This window comes from Terrapene carolina, unplaced genomic scaffold, assembly GCF_002925995.2.
Source record: "Terrapene carolina triunguis isolate 2854851 unplaced genomic scaffold, T_m_triunguis-2.0 Scaffold62, whole genome shotgun sequence".
NCBI classification, from domain to species: domain Eukaryota; kingdom Metazoa; phylum Chordata; order Testudines; family Emydidae; genus Terrapene; species Terrapene triunguis.
The window spans coordinates 15,944,450-15,965,844 of record NW_020664413.1 but is presented as its reverse complement, the minus strand read 5'-3'; positions in this window follow the sequence as shown (position 1 = coordinate 15,965,844).

Below are 21,395 nucleotides of genomic sequence, written 5' to 3'. Positions count from 1 at the left end.
GTTAGGGAGGTGCCAGCCTAGAAAGGAAGTATCCATCGGCCGAAGAATGTGTCAAGTGGATGACCAGAAAACCCCCGGAGGGTAAACTGGGATCCACCCCATCACCTGGAAGGATGAGAAACACAAACTTTGGACAGTGTGGAGCCACCAGGAATGTGCCACTTTGGACAGGAATGTGCGCCATCTGCTGATTGAGTCAGCAACAGCAGGATGAAACAGCTCCCATAGACTAACATAGGAATTAAATCCTATAAGAATGGACTCTCAAGACTGAGGACTTTGAGTCTCTCTGGTTCTGCTGCCAACCTCCAGGAGCATCAGGTGCATCTGACACAGACTCGGCTCCATCCTCATGACTAAGCTACCTGGCCAGTAACTTGGCATGAGCAACTTCTAGGCTGGTAACTATAACACCTATACAGAACTTGAATGAATGATTGTGTGAATGAATCTATCTATCTATCTATATATATATGTGTGTGTGTGTATAAGGAATAAGTAGTGATAGGAATAAGTAGTCAAACAACGTTGTTTACTTTTATCTTTTGCTTTATCATTATATTTACAATAAATGTGGCATCTTTGCCTTATCCCTCTTAATAAGATCCTGCGGGTTTTTATTTTATTGGTATAACACCAGGAACGAAGAGAGGGAAGAGCATCTTCACAAGCAGGCCAGCTAACCTAGTGAGGAGGGCTTTAAACTAGGTTCACTGGGGGAAGGAGACCAAAGCCCTGAGGTAAGTGGGGAAGTGGGATACCGGGAGGAAGCATGAACAGGAGAGCGCAAGAGGGGAGGACTCCTGCCTCATTCTGAGAAAGCAGGATGATCAGCGAGTTATCTTAAGTGCCTATACACAAATGCAAGAAGCCTGGGAAACAAGCAGGGAGAACTGGAAGTCCTGGCACAGTCAAGGAATTATGATGTGATTAGAATAACAGAGACTTGGTGGGATAACACATGACTGGAGTACTGTCATGGATGGATATAAACTGTTCAGAAAGGACAAGCAGGGTAGAAAAGGTGGGGGAGTTGCATTGTGTGTAAGAGAGCAGTATGACTGCTCAGAGCTCCAGTATGAAACTGCAGAAAAACCTGAGAGTCTCTGGATTAAGTTTAGAAGTGTGAGCAACGAGGGTGATGTCGTGGTGGGAGTCTGCTATAGACCACCAGACCAGGGGGACAGGGCCGGCTCAGGCTTTTTTGCCGCCCCAAGCAGCGAAGGGGGGAAAACAAACAAACAAAAAAACCGTGATCGGCGGCAGCTCAACATGCCGCTTCATTCCATGGCGGCAATTCGGCGGCGGGTCCTTTGCTCCGAGAGGGACTGAGGGACCCGCCACCAAATTGCCGCCGAAGACCTGGACGTTCTGCCCCTTCCCATTGGCCGCCCCAAGCACCTGCTTCGTTCGCTGGTGCCTGGAGCCGGCCCTGCAGGTGGATGAGGTGGATGAGGCTTTCTTCCGGCAACTAACAGAAGTTACTAGATCACAGGCCCTGGTTCTCATGGGAGACTTCAATCACCCTGATATCTGCAGGGAGAGCCCTGGACTTCAGAAAAAGCAGACTTTGACTCCCTCAGGGAACTGATGGGCAGGATCCCCTGGGAAAATAACATGAGGGGAAAGGAGTCCAGGAGAGCTGGCTGTATTTTAAAGAATCCTTATTGAGGTTGCAGGAACAAACCATCCCGATGTGTAGAAAGAATAGTAAATATGGCAGGCGACCAGCTTGACTTAACAGTGAAATCCTTGCTGATCTTAAACACAAAAAAGAAGCTTACAAGACATGGAAGATTGAACAAATGATCAAGAGTATAAAAATATTGCTCAGGCATGCAGGAGTGAAATCAGGAAGGCCAAATCACACTTGGTGTTGCAGCTAGCAAGAGATGTTAAGAACAACAAGAAGGGTTTCTTCAGGTATGTTAGCAACAAGAAGAAAGTCAAGGAAAGTGTGGGACCTTTACTGAATGAGGGAGGCAACCTAGTGACAGATGATGTGGAAAAAGCTAAAGTACTCAATGCTATTTTTGCCTCTGTCTTCTCAAACAAGGTCAGCTCCCAGACTACTGCACTGGGCAGCACAGCATGGGGAGGAGGTGACCAGCCCTCTGTGGAAAAAGAAGTTCAGGACTATTTAGAAAAGCTGGACGAGCACAAGTCCATGGGGCCGGATGCGCTGCATCCAAGGGTGCTAAAGGAGTTGGCGGATGTGATTGCAGAGCCATTGGCCATTTTCTTTGAAAACTCATGGCAATCGGGGGAGGTCCCGGATGGCTGGAAAAAGGCTAATGTAGTGCCCATCTTTAAAAAGGGAAGGAAGAGGATCCGGGGAACTACAGTCAGCCTCACCTCTGTCCCTGGAAAAATCATGGAGCAGGTCCTTAAGGAATCAATTCTGAAGCACTTAGAGGAGAGTGATCAGGAACAGTCAGCATGGATTCACCAAGGGCAAGTCATGCCTGACTAACCTAATTGCCTTCTATGATGAAATAACTGGCTCTGTGGATGAGAGATAGAGATAAGTGGAGATATCCTATCTCCTAGAACAGACCTTGAAAGGTCATTGATTCCAGCCCCCTACCTTCACTAGCAGGACCAAGTACTGATTTTGCCCCAGATCCTTAAGTGGCCCCCTCAAGGATTGAACTCACAACCCTGGGTTTAGCAGGCTAATGCTCAAAACACTGAGCTATCCCTCCCCCCTTAAGGGGAAAGCAGTGGACGTGTTATTCCTTGACTTTAGCAAAGCTTTTGATACGGTCTCCTACAATATTCTTGCCAGCAAGTTAAAGAAGTATGGGCTGGATGAATGGACTATAAGGTGGATAGAAAGCTGGCTAGATCGTCGGGCTCAACGGGTAGTGATCAATGGCTCCATGTCTAGTTGGCAGCTGGTATCAAGCGGAGTTCCTCAAGTGTCGGTCCTGGGGCCGAATTTGTTCAATATCTTCATTAATGATCTGGAGGATGGTGTGGATTGCACCCTCAGCAAGTTTGCAGATGACACCAAACTGGGAGGAGTGGTAGATACGCTGGAGGGTAGGGATAGGATACAGAGGGACCTAGACAAATTAGAGGATTGGACCAAAAGAAATCTGATGAGGTTCAGCAAGGACAAGTGCAGAGTCCAGCACTTAGGACGGAAGAATCCCATGCACTGCTACAGACTAGGGACCGAATGGCTAGGCAGCAGTTCTGCAGAAAAGGACCTAGGGGTTACAGTGGACGAGAAGCTGGATATGAGTCAACAGTGTGCCCTTGTTGCCAAGAAGGCTAACAGGATTTTGGGCTGTATAAGTAGGGGCATTGCCAGCAGATTGAGGGACGTGATCATTCCCCTCTATTCGACATTGGTGAGGCCTCATCTGGAGTACTGTGTCCAGTTTTGGGCCCCATACTACAAGAAGGATGTGGTAAAATTGGAAAGAGTCCAGTGGAGGGCAACAAAAAATGATTAGGGGGCTGGCGCACATGACTTATGAGGAGAGGCCGAGGGAACTGGAATTGTTTGGTCTGCAGAAGAGAAGAATATGGGGGGATTTGATAGCTGCTTTCAACTACCTGAAAGGATGGATCTAGACTGTTCTCAGTGGTACCAGATGACAGAACAAGGAGTAATGGTCTCAAGTTGCAGTGGGGGAGGTTTAGGTTGGATATTAGGAAAAACTCTCTCACGAGGAGGGTGGTGAAGCACTGGAATGGGTTACCTAGGGAGGTGGTGGAATCTTCTTCCTTAGAGGTTTTTAAGGTCAGGCTTGACAAAACCCTGGCTGGGATGATTTAGTTGGGAATTGGTCCTGCTTTGAGCTGGGGGTTGGACTAGATGACCTCCTGAGGTCCCTTCCAACCCTGATATTCTATGAAAGGCATTTATAGCTGCTGACAAGACAGGCTGTATTGCAATGGGTGCTCAGACAAAACAAAACAAAACATCAGCAACAACAAAAAGCCACCATTGGCATTGCATTAGCTTCTTCGTAGTAAAGGAAAATGGTTTATCATATTTGATAATCTGAGGAAATATCTATCCTGCACTCCCCAGTAGATATACATAACTCTAACTGGAGCCCTGGCTGATGTTTTATTTACTTAGAAATGCCTACCACTTACAAATATTCAAAAAACTAAAACAATTGCCATCAAATGGGCAGACAGATGACTTATCTCTACTATCATCCGACCCCACTCTTGCCCATTGACAATAAGGACGCTTCTAGACATAGAACTTAAAGGCAAAAGCAAAAATTATATTAATCTTGCATTGCTTCCTAAGGGCTGCTAAACTCTGACTAAGCTGGATCACAAGAGGGAGTTAATTGCATATCTGAAGACCTTTTGCAGAGAATCCTCCCTCCCCCTCCCCGCTGCCTTCTGGAAGAAATTCAGCCCTGTGGACAGACAGAAAAAACATTCAACTCAATGGCAGATTCTGAGATAGAGCTCACAGGACAAGGATGAGCTCTAACATAACTAGATCCCAGGCCATTCAAGGCTTTATATGTGATAAATAACCACCTTGAATAGACTCCAGAAGGGAACTGGCAGGCAGTGCAGGTCATGTTATGTGCTCAAGGCAGCCTGCTCAGTTTAATGGACATTATTTCACACAAGAAAAGGCTAGTAGGAGACTGAGCATATATTATTTGTGCATGAAATTCACATATCATAGTCTATGGATTGTAGAAAACAAAGGTGAGGGTAAGAATTTTTTTAAAAAGCTATAACTTTATTTTATCTTGCTCTTTGCCATGGTCATATGATGGATCAGCAATGGCTGACATAGCACACTCTTGGTGTCATCTCTAAATCCAGCCCCAATGTGGCAGTGTCACTCAGTTAAAGTGGAAGTTGAGTTCAGCCTTCAGTATGTCTGGCTTTTCTTTCTGCTAGCAGTGTCTCCCTCAGTTCTGGAAATCCAGGCTGCTTCCCTCCTCTTTGCAGCTCATGGAGGTGGATCAAAGTTTTGGCACCACACACTGTGGCCACACCTCCTCTGCTCCCGCTTGTTGTCAGATGACAGCTGTAAAATTTGTATAACAATATTAGTAACATACTCCAGACCAGCTATGTATGGTGGACCCCTTCCCTGACCCCTCCAAAATCACATGGTAAAGATCCCACTCACCATCTGACCCTTGGGCCATTCAGGATGGGTACAGTTGTGGAAGACACTGCTAGAAGAAAGGAAATTATAGGTAAGAAATTTTCTGTTCTGCCGCCCAGTGTCTCCCACGTTCTGTCTGTCTGGGAAGTAACAAGCAGCGAACAGATGTAGAGAGAGTTATAGAAAAGGTCAGAAAGAGGAGAGAAAAAAGTTGTTGTCCCTCCCCGTTTATAGGATTTGCTCAAAAGGCAAAATTATTTTTGGGCAATCACCTGCAGCACCTTGCTGCCAAAGGAAGCCTGACAGGGAGGCCACCTGTGAAGACCAAGACTATAACAGGGTAAAAAAAGAACTAGATAAGTTCATGGAGAATAGGTCCAACAATGACTATAAGGCAGGATGGGCAGGGATGGTGTCCCTAGCCTCTGTTTGCCAGAAGTTGAGAGTGGGCGACAGGGAATGGATCACCTGATGATTACATGTTCTGTTCATTCCTTCTGGCATTGGCCACTGTTAGAAGACAGGATACTGGGCTAGATGGACCTTTGGTCCTACACAGTATGGCCGTTCTTATGTTCTCATGTTCTTATAGTGCTTGATAAAGGTAGTAGCTGTTGAGCAGGTGGCTGCCTTGCAAATTTACAATGTGGATGCACTTGCTTTTTTGTGCACATGACACTTCTAGGGATCATGTGCAGTGTAGGGAGAGTCCCTCTGGGACTGGAATCAGTGATGCCTTGGATGCATTCACAATGCATAGCCCAATCCATCTAGCAATGGAAGACTTGGAAGCTTTGAGTCCTTGGCATTTTGGGTGAAAAGATATGCAAGGTGGGAGGGTATCAAAGCCTGAGTCTGAACATCTACACAACAATTAAGCAGCCCCTTATCCCGAGCACCCCCAAGCCCTAGTCAGCTGGCACGGGGCAGCTGTGGGTGCAGTGTAGACATACCCTCAGCCAATGCTACACAACACAGAAGCACCCATGGTTACAGCGCAGGTGGTGACAACCCCTCACTGGTCTGAGTGAACCCCCAAAGCATCACACTTAGAATGTACAAGTAGAAAATTGCTTAATGGACCAAGCAGACTGCAGAATCTGGCCTTCTGTCTATAGCAATAGATTAATTTTATGAGAAACTAAATTAATAGTAAAGAGCCTTTCTCCAGGCTGACTAAGTAATTCAGCAGTGTAGCAGGCGATGCAGCATAAGGCAGAAATTTAAGTAGACCAAGTGCTTCTTTGTTAAATATGATGTAGATTTGTGGCTTACTGAATTGGTTCTTTACAGTGTCATTGGGGACCAGAATCAATGACAAGCAGAAAGGGCAAACTTCCTGTCAGAAGAGTCAGAGCTTAGAGCATTGTGATTTTTTTTTTTTTGTTAGTGTAGGTAGAACAGGGAGTTAGATCAAACCAACATTGGATGGTGCCAGAAAAGAGAATATTGTGCATATGACTTAACATTAGTCATTGTCCTAAAAGTAGTAAGTATTGAGTTACACAGATATGTCAAATCACACAGTAAGATAAAATGTCAACAACCTGCTTTCAGCAGGTCTAATCTTGCTCTTGCCTGCTGAAGCTGAAGCTGGAGATGGAGAAGAAGGGTAGTCTCAGTGGTGCAGTCATTTTCAGAACCATCCTACCAGCAGTACCAGGTTTACAATGGTGCTGTGGCGCCGGACCCACACTGGGAAGGGGCCCATTACGGACCTGTCTAACCCATCCACATAGCTGGGTCTGGCCCCTCTCCTGGGGCAGTCCAGCGCCCAGGCCTTGGTGTGTGAGTGGCTCCAAGCCAGCAGTCCCGCTCGCCTGTAGTGGGCTTGCTGCCTAGCAGCTAGGCTCTGCCATATGGGCTGGGCAGGGCTGCTGGATGCGGGGTCAGTGGGTGCGGCCAGGACAGGTGAGCTCTCGGGGGTCATGTCCCAGGGATCTGCCTTGCTCCCCAATGCAGCTCTGACTCCAAGAAGTCTCTGCTACCTGGCATCTGTGGGGCCCCGCCCGCCTCCCAGGGGCCAAGCCTGCTCAGCCTGGCAGACACGATCACCTTCCAGGGGGGCTGGTGAGTGCAGCCTGGGAGCAGGGCATGGAGGAGTGGGTCTGTGGGGGGCACTGGGGGATTGGGGAGGTCTGTGTGGGTGGGGGTGCTGGGCAGCGGGTGTCTGTGGGTGGGGGCGCTGGGCAGTGGAGGGGTATGTGGGTTGGGGGCACTGGGTGGGGGGTGATGGTGTGCAGGGCACTGTGCAGTTGTGGTGGGGGCTTGTGAGGGGGGTCCATGGGCGGGAAGGGTGCTGGGCATAGGGGTTTTGGGTGCACTGGATGGTGTGGTGCAGCATGGTCTACCCATGAGGGGAAAGGGCATGCTGGCAGTGCAGGGCCAGATGGGCCAGTGTGCATCTGGCAGCTGCCGGTTTGTAAACAGTGTCCTTGTGCTGGGCTGGGCAGAGCGGGGCCACTATGCCATGCCCCATTGCCTCCAGCTGCCCCCTGGCTCTGGGGACTAACCCCCCCACCTGCGCCATGCCCCATAGCCCCCCTGGGGGCCCACAAATATGTTTCATGCTGGGCCCACAAAAGGTTAATCTGGCCCTGCCTGCCAGGTGGGACAGTGTGAGAAGAAGTGTTCAGGGAGGAATGCATGGGAGGGTTCACTCTGCTGTTCCTTAAAAAAGAAAGTGACAAGACCACACTCCAGGCCAATAGATTTAGAAGTTGTGATGCATTGGTGGGTGTGGTAGCAGGGCCCCCTCCTAGCACTCTCTTGAGATCCTGATTGCTCTGTTGTTGCACAGGTGCCCAAAAATCAACACACTTACCTCTTAGTGCACTCACATAACCCAGGCACTGACCCTTCATATAGCTGTCTATTTTATTTTCATATTGACATATCTGGATTTTTTTTGCTGTGTTGGAAAACTCAAGAATAAAACCAGAGACATCTGGTTAAAATGTCCCTTGTATAACCAACACCCAAAATGGGGACACAACTTACATCAAACTCTTGACAAATAACACCTACTGTAGTTAATGTACAAGGGTATATTTGACTTTAAAATTACTGCATGCTGTAGAAAATGCAATCAAAATCTTAATTTTAAAGATATATTTTGTATCACACTCATGCTTCTACTACTGACAGTTATACGCTTGCTACGGAAAAGACTTGCTAGGGCATGCAGCCCATCCCCCTACCAATGCAGGATCATACCCTACACAATATATTTGCTAATGCTTGGTCTGGTCTGTTTTAAATGTCCCAAGCGATGGATCTTCCAGCACTTCCCTTGAGAGATTTTTCCAGAGACTAACACATTTAATGGATATTCCAAAGGCTAATAGATCTTGCTATACTGCCTCAATTTCCTCTTTCTTAATTTCATCCTATTACTCCCAATTGCACCATTTATATCACTAAATAGTTCCTTTCCCTCTTTGTTTTTGCACCTTTCAAATGTTTGTGGGTTTATCTTATTTTAAGGCCTAATTTAAATCTTAGTGAAGTCAGTGGAAAGACTCCCATTGACCTTAATGGGTTTTGGATCAGACCTTAAATTGTTATTATGCCACCTTAGGTTTCAATTAGCCAACCTCTACAAATTTAACTATTTTATCTTTGCTTTCCTCTATTCTGCATCGGTTTCTTTCAGTATTATTGATTTCCAGGTTTTCTTCTCCCATCAATTGGGCCCAAGCTCAAACAGGTGGTTAATACACCTCTACCCCGATATAACGCGACCCGATATAACACAAATTCGGATATAATGCGGTAAAGCAGTGCTCCGGGGTGTGTGCGCGCACTCCGGTGGATCAAAGCAAGTTCGATATAACGCGGTTTCACCTATAACGCGGTAAGATTTTTTGGCTCCTGAGGACAGCGTTATATCGAGGTAGAGGTGTACTTGACAGCTTTCTAGGATAGGGGTTAGAGGTCTTGGTCAATAAAAAGACTGCAATGTGTATGGAAATATAAATAGCAGTGATGATCTTTGAAATCATGGTCTCCTGGCTCTTAGTTCAGTGGGCTTTATCCCATGCTACAAGGAATTTGGACACGTTTGCTGACTGATTAGGATGCCCTACACAATCTGGCACACTAGCAATGCTGTGTTTACACACGTTTTGTAAAATTGTTGAAAGAAAGCAAACAATGAAGTCAGAGAAATGGTCAGAGTTGAGTTTATCTGAACTCAAAGAACTGTTGATTAGTGGTTCCTAGCCTGATGAGGTTATAGAATTGCCTTGATTTTGATGGAACAACTTGCTGTCCCCCTTGGGCACTTCTTTTCTGGGGAGCAATTGGTGACTTGCTAAACACAGCAAGGAGATTGGAACAGCAGCAGTACCACAATACTGTCCATCATCATCATGTGTAGGCACTCATGGATTTACCAGTAGACCATATAAATCCATCACCATCTCCATGGTCATGTTCTGAGCAGCTTTTGAGATGTGATCCTGTGATTTCTGCAACCTTTCCCCTCCTTTGGTGTTGAACAGGATCTTGTAGCCACCCCACATATGGAACATGAATGACGTTAAAGCCCGAGGATCAGCCCATTCCTTGTGTTGCTGTCTTAATTCGGAAGTATAGTTTTTCCAACACACTTACTTGTACATGTTTGTAGCGATGCGAGGACTCACCCTGTAGCACCTCCTGCTGGTTGTCCAGGGAATTAGCTTGTCCAGCCTTTGGAGTGCCCTCTACAGGCCGATGTCCCACTTGTTGCTGGCCCCCGTGTCCCTTCCGGACCCCGGTGCCCCTTTAGCTTGGGTGCTGCCTCCTGGCAGTACCCCCACTCTCTGGGCTCCTCTCCCAGGGGAATCCCCACCCCCTATCCCCATCTTGCCTCAGAGTTCACTGCCAGTCCTCATCTAGCCCCCACAAACTGGGGAAGACTGCAGTCTGTATCACTCCTCAACAGCAATCAGGGTTTGAACCTGCTGCCTCCGCCTACCCCCGGGCTGCACCCCTGCAATCCCAGTACCTATTTGGCCTTAGACAAGGCCTGCAGCCTGGAGGGTTTCCAGTCAAGAGCTCCCCGGCTCCCTTACCCTATTCCCCAGCACTGCTCTACTCCGGTAACTTTCAGTTCCCAGGCAGCCAGGTCCTCCCCTCTCTACCGCTAGAGAGGGACTGCCTGAGCTCCTGGCTTGCAATCCTTTTATAGGGCCAGCTGCGGCCTGATTGGGGCGTGGCTCCAGCTGTGGCTGTTTCCCCAATCAGCCGAGGCTTGCTGCTTTGCCCTGCCACAGCCCTCTCCCAGGGCTGTTTTAAGCCCTTCAGGGTAGGAGTGGGTGACCACCCTGCTACAATGTTCCTCTTAGGTTAAATTCGATTTTGGGCCTATTAGCCTTGACAATGTCCCCAATGGAAAGGTGTATGCAATGCACAATGCAGGAAACTATTAAAAAAGTAATAACATCTCTTGCTTCAGGGCATAAACTGATCACCAAAAGGGTTGGGAAAGAAATGTTACTCTCACGGGTAGCATTGACTAATTGTTTAGATGCATTACTGGGTTTTTCACCTACCTTCCATGTATAGTAGAGACAGAACACCAGACTTGATGAACCAATGGTCTGATCCAATATAACAACTTTTACAATCTTAGACATGTAATCTATCAGCTTTTATAATTAAGAGTTAAAGAGTAGAATTATTCTTGAGTGCTTAGAAGATAAGGCAGATGGGAAGTAATTTCCAAAGGAACAGTAGTCAGTTGTAAATATACAGTGAACCACTGGGGAAACTTGAGACACTACATAGGAACAATTCACCTGTGTCTTGGATAAACTCAGTCTTTATAGCAAAAGGATTATGAGAATACTGTAAGAGTTCATTCCAGAGTTGCAGGAAAGGAAGTTTGACTTGAAACTGAACATGATAAAATACTGAAGGGTCATTCTATTATGGCCTGAGTGATTGCCACTTAGAATAGGAATTAAGAAGCTAAAGTCTGGTTTGACAGCGGACTAATTTTTTTAATTAAACATCAGAGTTTTGTTATAATCCAGCAAAGATGGGGGTGCTGTTTTAGTGGAGCAAGCTTCTGCTGAGAGAAATTGTTTGGGGTTGAATTAATTCACAGAGACAATTGCAGTTGTAAGATATGGTAATAATGTCTCTGTGAAACTAGGAGCATGGTTCAAATAATAGAATCAAGGAAAGTTGATTTGCAGCATCTTAACAATACAGGTAAAGCACGCTCTTCCTGAGGGTCCCTGCATGTGACCTTGACATTGTGGGTCAAGTCCTGCAGACCTGGGGTATATTTCCCTGCATAAGGAGTGAATAAGGATTACAGTATTTGTCTGTATATTTGTATTAGAAAGTGTTTTTGAAGGGTTCACTTCAATTCCCATTGACCGTAAGGTCACTTGCTTACAGAAGGAAATACTTTGGGGGGGAAAGAATCCAGCACCAACATTTAAAAACAAACAAACAAACAAACAAACAAACAACCGAATAGGGAACTGTAGCAAACCAGCACCAGATCCTACATTCCTTAAAGCATCAACACTCCTGCTGTCTGCATGATTTGGCTCCAAACACCAAGCACGACGTAGCCAGCATGAGTCTTTAAGAGTGATATTTGAAAAGTGATATTAAAATGTTGGCTAAAGTTCATTATGAAATTTGTAGTATGCAATTATTATGATGACAAGTGTATGTAGCTTGTCATCTCTGTCAGGTAGAGACTGTCTTAGTAATACCATACTCATTCAAAAAGTAGTATGAGTGTGAAGCATCTAGCACAATGGGGTGTCAATCCTTGATTGGGGCTAGTAGGTGCTGCCACAGTCCAAAATAATGTTAAATAACAAAATAACTACCTCAAAAGCATATAATACATTTTTAAAGAATGGGAAGAAAAACACAGATAAAAATCTCTTCAAGGACATAAGGAAATATTTGAGAACTGAGTTCCTTCTTTCAATTACTAGGACTCTTGAATAGTCAACCTGGTTACAGGTTTGCAAATATTCACCATGTTTTAAAACTTCTATTGCTGCAATTTGCCACAAGCATGTGAAGGGGATATTTCCTGTCTGATGTGACAGCTTGTTATTCCCTTTTACATTTTAGCTGACTCAGTCATGACTTCATGTCAAATTGCTCATGCTACACCGTGACATGGTGTCCAATCACATGAGCTCAGACGTCTTCCTTAGTGCAGCATAAGATCACCTGTTTTGGGGAAGAATATATATGAAAATCCTGTTGAAAAGTAGGATTTGATTTGAACTTGTTCTGGCAGATATTTGGCTTCAATAAGAAAAAAAATAATCTGAAGCTTTCATCTGTGCATTACGGAATATGATAATATTGAAGCTAGATGTAAATGTGTTCAGAACAATAATAAATGAGGCAGCTTTTACAATATTTATTTGAAAATGAATGGTATGGCATGTTTTAAATAGATTAGATATGTAAAAAATATATCACACTATATCACAAATGTATCATGTAATCTGGTGTGATTTGTATTATTCTTTCTAGTACTTTTATTTCTTCATCACTTTTGTTTGCACAAAAAGATTCACCTGTACACAATTAGATATTGTTTATGATTTTTATTAATTTTTACCAGTTCACACCAATAAAAATATAATTTTTTTACATAGCACCACAAATATTCATTATGCATTATTGTATGGATTCATGACACCAGGAATGATCATTTGTGGCTAAATTCTGGAAAAGAGGGACTGTGATTAAGGCATTGGCTTGGGTCTTAGAAGACTTGGGAGGGGTCAATTTCTGGTTCTGCCACAGACTTCCTGTGTGGTGTTGGGCAAGTCATTTAACTCCTGATTGAGCAAGGTACTTAAGTAGATGAGTAACATTTAAGCTAATGGGACTGCTTGTAGTGAGGCTGAGTGGCCTCCCTCCATGCGGGAGAGCGAGGGTTTACTACACTCCCCTTGGTGGGTGGAGCCTAGCCTGCCCTGACCCCTCACCAGAAGTGCTGGGGTGGGGCTGGAAGTATAAGAGGAAGGCCCTGCAGCCCAGTTGGGGTGGAATCCCTGGAAGAGAAGGATGCTCCTGCCGTGCCCAATGGGGAACCTACCCGCAGCTGTGTGATAGCCACAGAAGTGGGAGACCCCAATGAGGAGTGGCCCGGACTGCTGCCCGTGGTGTACCCCGAGGAGCCTGACGAGCCCTGGAAGCAAGAGGTACCAAACCCCGGGGAGGCATGAAGTGCCCAGGGGCAGCCACGGATCAGCTGGCTGCGGAGCCAGGGGTGGCTCAGTAGGTGGGTTGCGGCTGGATCCTACCTCTGCCAGGGCTCTGGGCTGGGACACAGGGGAGTAGGGTGGGCCCGCCTCCTCCTGCCACCCCACCCTGGTGTGTCAGACTCCCTACACTGTGCAGGGGAGCTCCCACCCTGAAGAAGGAGCCTCCCTTACCAGGTCCTTTATAGACTGTTGTTTGCTGGCTGCCTAGCCCTGCCCAGGCTAAAGCCAGCCTTAAGACTGTTTGCTTGCTGGCTGCCTGTGCCTTGAAGCCCGAACCAGCTACATAGACTGTGATTGTCTTGCTGGCGGCCGGAGCCCAACCCCAGCTGAAGCCAGCCCCCTGTAGCCGGTGTTTAATTGCTGGCAGCATGAGCCTCCCCAAGCCCAGGTTAAAGCCTGGCCATGACTGTCTGGTGCCCAGCCCTATTGTGGGGCTGGGAACTAGAGGACCTGGGGGGTCTTGCTCCACCTTGGGTGGAGACAAGGGCCCTAGACTGTTCTGCAGCTTCGTGCCTTGGCCAGACAAGCCCAAAGGCAACCTGAACGAGTGGCCTCTCTCCGAGCGGGAGAGATAGGGTTTACTACACTGCTCATGTGCTTACACTTATGCATATGCTTATATACCCTCCTGAGTCAGGGTTTTATTCATGCAGTGCCTCAGTTTTCCCTTTCTTTCACCCTTTGAGCACACCTTTCTGTGTGTTTGAACAGCTCCTAGCACAATGGAGCCTTGGTCTCAGATGATCACTGTAAAGTGCTACTGTAATACTAATAAAAACAAATCCTCCTGACCTTACTCAGATTAATGGCAATCGGACCACTTCCCCACAAGTGACCTTTGTAATGCTTATGGTAGTGTTCAAGGAAACATGGCCTGGAAACATGGGAATGAGAAAGACATAGGTTTGTTCCTGAGTGTGGTTTCTTGTTCCCTGGCTTCAGCATGAAAGGATGTTCATTTTTGTCAAATGCCTCATGCCTTCACTACAAATGAGAGAAAATAAAATAAGAGATTCAGAGCAGTATTAGACACTGCAGAAACAATTCACAGAGGTGTCCATTGCTTTAAACAACTGTATAAGTAGAGTAATTTGCCACCAGGCCTCTAATGACCTCCTTTAAAAGTAAAATCAGTTACAGTAGTGATGTCTTTTGTTTGTTTTTGCTGCCTCCTTATCTGAACCACTAAAGTGTCCACTGAGCGGGAGGAGAGTATTTTAGTGCATTTTGTGTTATTGATCTATGTGCACTATAGAGCACCACAGGGCTTGCAGAATCAAAGCATCATCAGCTAATGAGTGAATGTGCCGCATTTTGCACATGTACTATAGAGCACATGTACATGTTAAATCGTCATAGTATTAATGCAAAAGAAGAAGAAAAATCAGGAGTTACAGAGCAATTTCAGGCTCAGTTAAAATTAGAGTTGAATTCTAAATGTTAAGATGTGTTTGAAATCTGAGCCCAAACACAGATCTGAATTCTATTAACGGTCTCTATCTTTCTTATCATCCAGCCTGAAACTCCATATCAGAACACCCTCCTAATATTGGAGAGATCAGCACCTGTAGCCTGAGCCCATCTTGATTAAAAGCACCCATCAGTAGAAACTCTTTGCACACCTATCTGTCTAATCTAATCTATCTAATCGATAAATATCGGTTGTTCCTTTGGAACTAATAGTTGATGGAACCTAACAAAATTCCCTTTATTTTTCTCTGTGGTTAGGAGAAAGGCACCCATCCTTCCTACTCAGCAGGTAATTTGTCTTTGTCTAGTGACACTTCACCTCTGCCTTTTTCTCCTTCCTTGGTCCCCTTTTTAAAACAGTTCTGTAACTGGCTGGGGTATTTGCCTGAACCACTCCACTCTGCTATCTGGTGTGGATTCTGCTGGGAAAGGTTAAATGGGCTCTTCTGATTCACTGAGGCAGGTCATTCATTGTTCCAACTGGATGTGGATGTGGGAGGTATGAATGGTTCTCTAGGATGGGGAAAGAATATTTTGGGGGACTGGAGGGGCAGTCAAGACTGGGGAGAAGATCTGAGGTGATAAAGCCAAGCCCCAGAAAAAGGGGTCGAGTATACACTTTACATATTGTGTTTGTAAAGCAGTGTGAGACATGTGTCTGCTTGTAGATTCTTCACAGAAATATAACCAGCTTTATTGCCTTTAATATATTCTTGGCTTTAAAAGAAAACAAAAGTACAATAAGTCCTGATTCTGCAAGACCTATGTGCACTAAATGTTAATTCAATTCAGTAAAGTTGTGTGTCAAGGACTTGCAGGATTGTGACCATACATAAAAAACCAAAAACATAACAGTACAAAAGAGAGACACACCAGGCAGAAGCCCTTGCTTCAAAGCTTACAGAATATTTTTACTTTGCAAACAGAAAATTCTTGCCACTCTTTTTGTGGGTTGTTAATATATTAAGCAACCTTGAAAGATCAGACTCTTCAGACTTCAGTACAAAAACATTTCTAACTGGAATATTTCTTTCATCAAGAGTACTGTAGTTTAACCTTGTGACAATGTATTTGTTGTTATAAGTGTCTCAACTGCACAGTAGATAAAAGGAAGGGATGCAATTAAGACTTAGAAACACGGAGGAGTTGAAAAAAAATTAGACAAGTTTTCTGGCATTCTCCTGACACTGTAGCAATGTATACAGTACATTTTTGCTACTATTACGGCTGACCAAGGTAACATCATTCTGTGTCCTTACAGGCCCTGTATGTAATCATATGCATACCAGGGACGTCATCAACCATGCCATTTTTATCTAGGAATTTTAATCCATTAACATTAGGAGTTCTTTCTGCCAGTGGATCATTTGTACTCGTCCATACTAGGGATGGAGACTAATATTTCAATCTTGTTTGGTGGATCAGACCCTTAACTCCCTTTATTTTTCTCTATAGTTCTTCTCCCATCCCCTGCCTCAACACAGGAGCCAGGTACAATCTCAGTCTTTGTGCATCCTTGAATACAAGGAATGCTCCCAGGTAGTACCATTTTCAGCACAAGCTTCTCTATAGGGGACAGGGCCATAACCCAGGTCCCCTTCACACTGCCTAGCTCCACGAAGGAATGGATCCAGCACCCTGTGAAAGGGTGTCAGAGCAGTTGCACTCCCCTGGGCTCCTGGGGCCAAAATGCCTCTAGGAGGTCCTACTGGAGTGGGACAGCTCAGCACTGACCCTACTGCAGACTGCAGTTTTAAGACACAACCAAGCCCTCAGCCTGTTGTGCCATAAATGCAGCCCTAAATGAAGCACTGTTTCTTTCAAATACGAAGATAAATTCTACTTGGCCAGCCACAGCTCTTTTTCCTTCCCATGTTATGCTGGTGCTGCTAATCCTAATCATTGTGAATCTTTCAAAATGCAGTCTTGGTTGATACAGATCCCTTAATTAATTAAACTCTGACAAACTTTAATTCTCTCCTTCACACGTTGGCAGCATTGATATAGAGAAGTCATCCTGCTGTCCTTGAAAGCATCATGAACAACCTATAAATGAGAACCTTCTCATCTCTGAAAAGCCTGTAGTTAGGTGACTCAATGTGGATTTGTGTGCCTGGTTGTTTGAAAATTTTGGTTATTGCTTCTAGAAAATAAAAAGGGAGGGGGGAATGCCTTACTCCAAGAGTCTAGCTTCTGCCTGGCATATGGCCACTTTTATTTTTAGTTTCATTTATAGAGTGGAGTTCTACACAGAATATCTAATCAGATAACCTATTGTAGGAAAGCTTCAGGCAGTTCTGACTGAAGTACTGAGTATTCACAAAAAGGGGTTTATTATGTCATGTGGCAGACCTTCAAGGTTTATGGGGGGAAGCTTTATGGACCAGTCTTACCCCATTCCTGGAAAAAAACAAAAACTGTGGGTCAGAATATGTGGTCATTGAGTGAGGGGGAGGTAATCTCCAGGAATCAATCTGGTGGATGCAAAGTACTGTTGATTCTGGTTTTAGGGCCCAAGGCTGAAGCTCCATGAGCAGGATGGGCTGGAACTCTTCTTTCGCCTCAATATTGAGGGAAAACTCCTGGCTCAGGTTGGTTCATAGCCAGGACCGGCTCCAGGCACCAGCCTGGCAAGCAGGTGCTTGGGGCGGCCGCTCTGGAGAGGGGCGGCACGTCCAGGTATTCGGCGGCAATTCGGCGGACGGTCCCTCACTCCCGCTGGGAGCAAAGGACCTCCCGCCGAATTGCCGCCGCAGATCACGATCGCGGCTTTTTTTTTTTTTTTGGCTGCTTGGGGCGGCCAAAACCCTGGAGCCGGCCCTGTTCATAGCCATTCTTTTTTAGACCCAGGAGAGCAGCGTTGCTGGGAATTATCGTCTCTCTCTGCAACCATTTTTGCAGTCCTGGGTTCCGGCAAAGCCTACTGGAAAATAGGGGAAGATATATATTTATATGTTACTCTTTTCCCTCTCCACCCCAGCCTGCTTGTTCATCTCATCCACTGTTTATATTTTGTCTGTCCCTCTTTGGGGCAGGGAATGTCATTCATTGTATAGTAGCCAGCACAATGTTGCCCTGGCTTACTGTGGCCTTTAGACACTACAGTAATACAAATGTTAAATAGTAATAAAAATGTAAGAACTACACCCTCCCCAAAGACCAGGGAGAGGCCTGATAAAAAGCAGATATTGATTGATTTCTCCTGGATGTCAGAGGCAGATAAGCATACTGGCTTAGCAGCATGGCAACAGCTAAAGTTCTCACAGAGAGCTGTCCTACTGCCAGTGTTACCCAGATGATACAGTTCAGCACAGTAGCAGGCTTAAAAATCACAATTGTAATTTTAAACTTTGTCAGAAGGCAATTCTGAATTTGTCCCTGGTGGGAAGCATCTTCGGAGTTTTCAAAATTTTGGCCTGCCCATTTCTTCTGGCAGCCTGAGAAATAGCCCCAATGAAGACATTTTTCCTTGCCTTCTATGGCTCACCAGAGGACATGCAGTGTGTATGTATATATATATATATATATATATATATATGAGATAATAGAGGCAGCTTTTTCTTGCAACTTTCTATTCAGGTTTCTTTTATTTCCCACATATTTTGGATAGGTGCAACCCCTCCCAGGAAATACAAAATAGGTACCAAATGTGGGAAGAACCTGACTTTAATGTCTGTCTCTACTGTAGCAGAGTTCTTCATAACATCAGATACTCTGTGCCTAGTACCACTGTCATCTGACCACTACAGCAATGGGTATTAATAAATTAAAAAAATATCTAAGAGCTAAGATGGATAAACAGACCAATGCTTATTTGATACTGTGCTACATACTGTGCTAGGTCACTTCTGTTGAGTGCCTTGTAGAAAATAGCCTATTAGGGACATCTTTAATCTGAAAGAGTGAACTCCAGAACAGGCAGCGCAGCTGGTGATAAATTCTAAGGTCAAGTGGGAACGTGGAGTATCTTTAAATATTGTTGTCTGTTATGCTGATAGATTTGGGAGGGATACCTGTGTTATCAGTGGATGAAACACATGCACCATCATCACTCACAAGAGGAAGAGTGGCAGCTGCATATGTCATTGGGAGGCCACATCTCAAATTATTTATTATTGTATTGTAATAGAGCTTTGAGGTCCCAGTCAGAGATTAGGACCCATTCAGAGACTACAAACCCAGGATGGACCATGATCATCTACAGGACCGGTGCTACCATTAAGGCAAACTAGGTGGTTGCCTAGGGCGCCAAGATTTGGGGGCGCCAAAAAGTGGTGCCCCCAATTTTTTTTACAGCGTTCCAGGGCTGGGCTGCTGGCAGTGCGCTGACACGTGCGGCTCAGACTCCCTCTCCCAGCACAGCGGCCGCTCCACTTCTCCCGCCTCCCAGGCTTGCGGCGCCAATCAGCTGTTTGGCGCTGCAAGCCTGGGAGGGGAGGAGAATTAGAGCGGGGGCGGCGTGCTCGGGGAGGAGGCAGAGCAGAGGTGAACTGGGGTGGGGAGCTGCCGCACGGCTCCCCAGGGGGAGGAGCTGCCGTGGGGGGGGGGGGGGGGCTGCCACGGGGGGGGCGCCTCACAGGGGGGGGGGGGGGGAGGTGCTGCGGGGCTGGGGGCGGGGCGCAAGGTGGAAGTTTCACCTAGGGCGCGAAACTTCCTTGCACCAGCCCTGATCATCTAGTCTGACCTCCTGTATAACACAGGCCATAGAACTTTCCCCAAAATAATTCCTAGGGAAGAGCTTTTAGAAAAACATCCAATCTTGATTTAAAAATTGCCAGTAAAAGAGAATCCACCATGATGCATGGTAAGTTGTTCCAGTGGTTAATTACTCTCACTGTTAAAAATTTACACCTTATTTCTAGTTTGAATTTGTCTAGCTTCAACTTCCAGCTTTTGGATCATGTTATGCCTTTCGCTGCTAGATTGAAGAGCCCATTATTATGTACTTATTATCCATGTAGGCCCTTATAGTCTGCAATCAAGTCATCCCTTAACCTTCTCTTTGTTAAAACAAATAGATTTAGCTCCAAGAGTCCATCACTATAAGGCATGTTTTCTAATCCTAGAAGCATTCTCATGGCTGTTTGGTGTTGGTGCTCAAGTGGCTCAAAGTCAGATTTCCAGGTCAGGTCTGGAGTGAGGGTCAGACTCCAAGTCAGAGCCAAAGTCAATGCCAGAAGTTCAGGAGTAGCAAGCAGAATCAGTCATGGTAGCTGACTGGGGATCTACATAATTGCCTGAAAGCTGCCTGGTATGCCTCTTAGGCTTATATGAGGTTAAGGGGCCAACTGGGAATCTACAGGGTAGCTGCCAATTGCATCTTTTGAGTGGAACATCCCATGGTGTATGTCTGCTGTGTTTTGCAGGGAGCAGCCCACTTATAGATGATGCTAAGTGGTGGTGTGGTGATGTCTGTGGCCTGGTGGTTCTTTTGACCCAGGTTCAAGTTCTGCTGATCCTTACAGTGGCTCTTCTCCAAACCCTCTCCAATTTTTCAACATCCTTCTTGAACTGTGGACACAGAACTGGACACACTATTCCAGCAATGGTCACACCAATGCCAAATACAGCAGCAAAGTAACCACTCTTTCTACTTGAGATTCCCTTGTTTATGCATCCAAGGATTGCATTAACCCTTTTGTCACACCGGGAGCTCATGTTCAGCTGATTATCCACCATACTCAAACCTTCTTCAGAGTCCCTGCTTCCCAGGACAGAGTCCCCCATCCTGTAAGTATGGTGAACATTCTAGTTCCTAGATGTATACGTTTACATTTAGCCTTATTAAACCACATATTGGTTGCTTGCACTCATCTTACCAAGCAATGCAGAGTGCTCTGAATCAGTGACCTGTCCTCTTCATTATTTACCACTTCCCCAATCTTTGTGTTATCTGTAAATTTCTTAGTAGTAATTTTATGTTCTCCTCCAGGTCACTGATAAAAATGTTAAATAGTTGATGGCCAAGACCTGATCTCTGCAGGACCCCACTAGAAACACACCCACTCAGTGGTGACTTACTTCTCATTTACAATTACATTTTGAGACCTATCAGGTAGCCAGCTTTTACTACATTTAATATAATATATATGGAGATATACCTATCTCATAGAAGAGTCCAGCCCCCTGCCTTCACTAGCAGTACCAATTTTTGCCATAGATCCATAAGTGGCCCCCTCAAGGATTGAACTCACAACCCCTGGGTTTAGCAGGCCAATGCTCAAACCACTGAGCTATCCCTCCCTCTTAATTTAATGTGTGCTGTGTTAATTTTATATCATTCTAGTTTTTTAATCAAAATGTTGTGTGGTACCAAGTCAAATGCCTTACAGAAGTCTAAGTTTATTACACCAACACTATTATCTTTATTATCTAAACTCAAAAATCTCATCAAAAGAGACATCAGTTTAGTTTGACAGGATCTATTTTGATTAGCATTTATTGTATTACCCTCCTTTAATTCTTTGAGTCCCTGCCAACTGCTCTTGGTGCAGTCTCTCTAGGTGTCCCAGCTTTCGTTTAACTGGTCCCCTTCAATTCACCTACATTTAGACCAGTCCATAAAT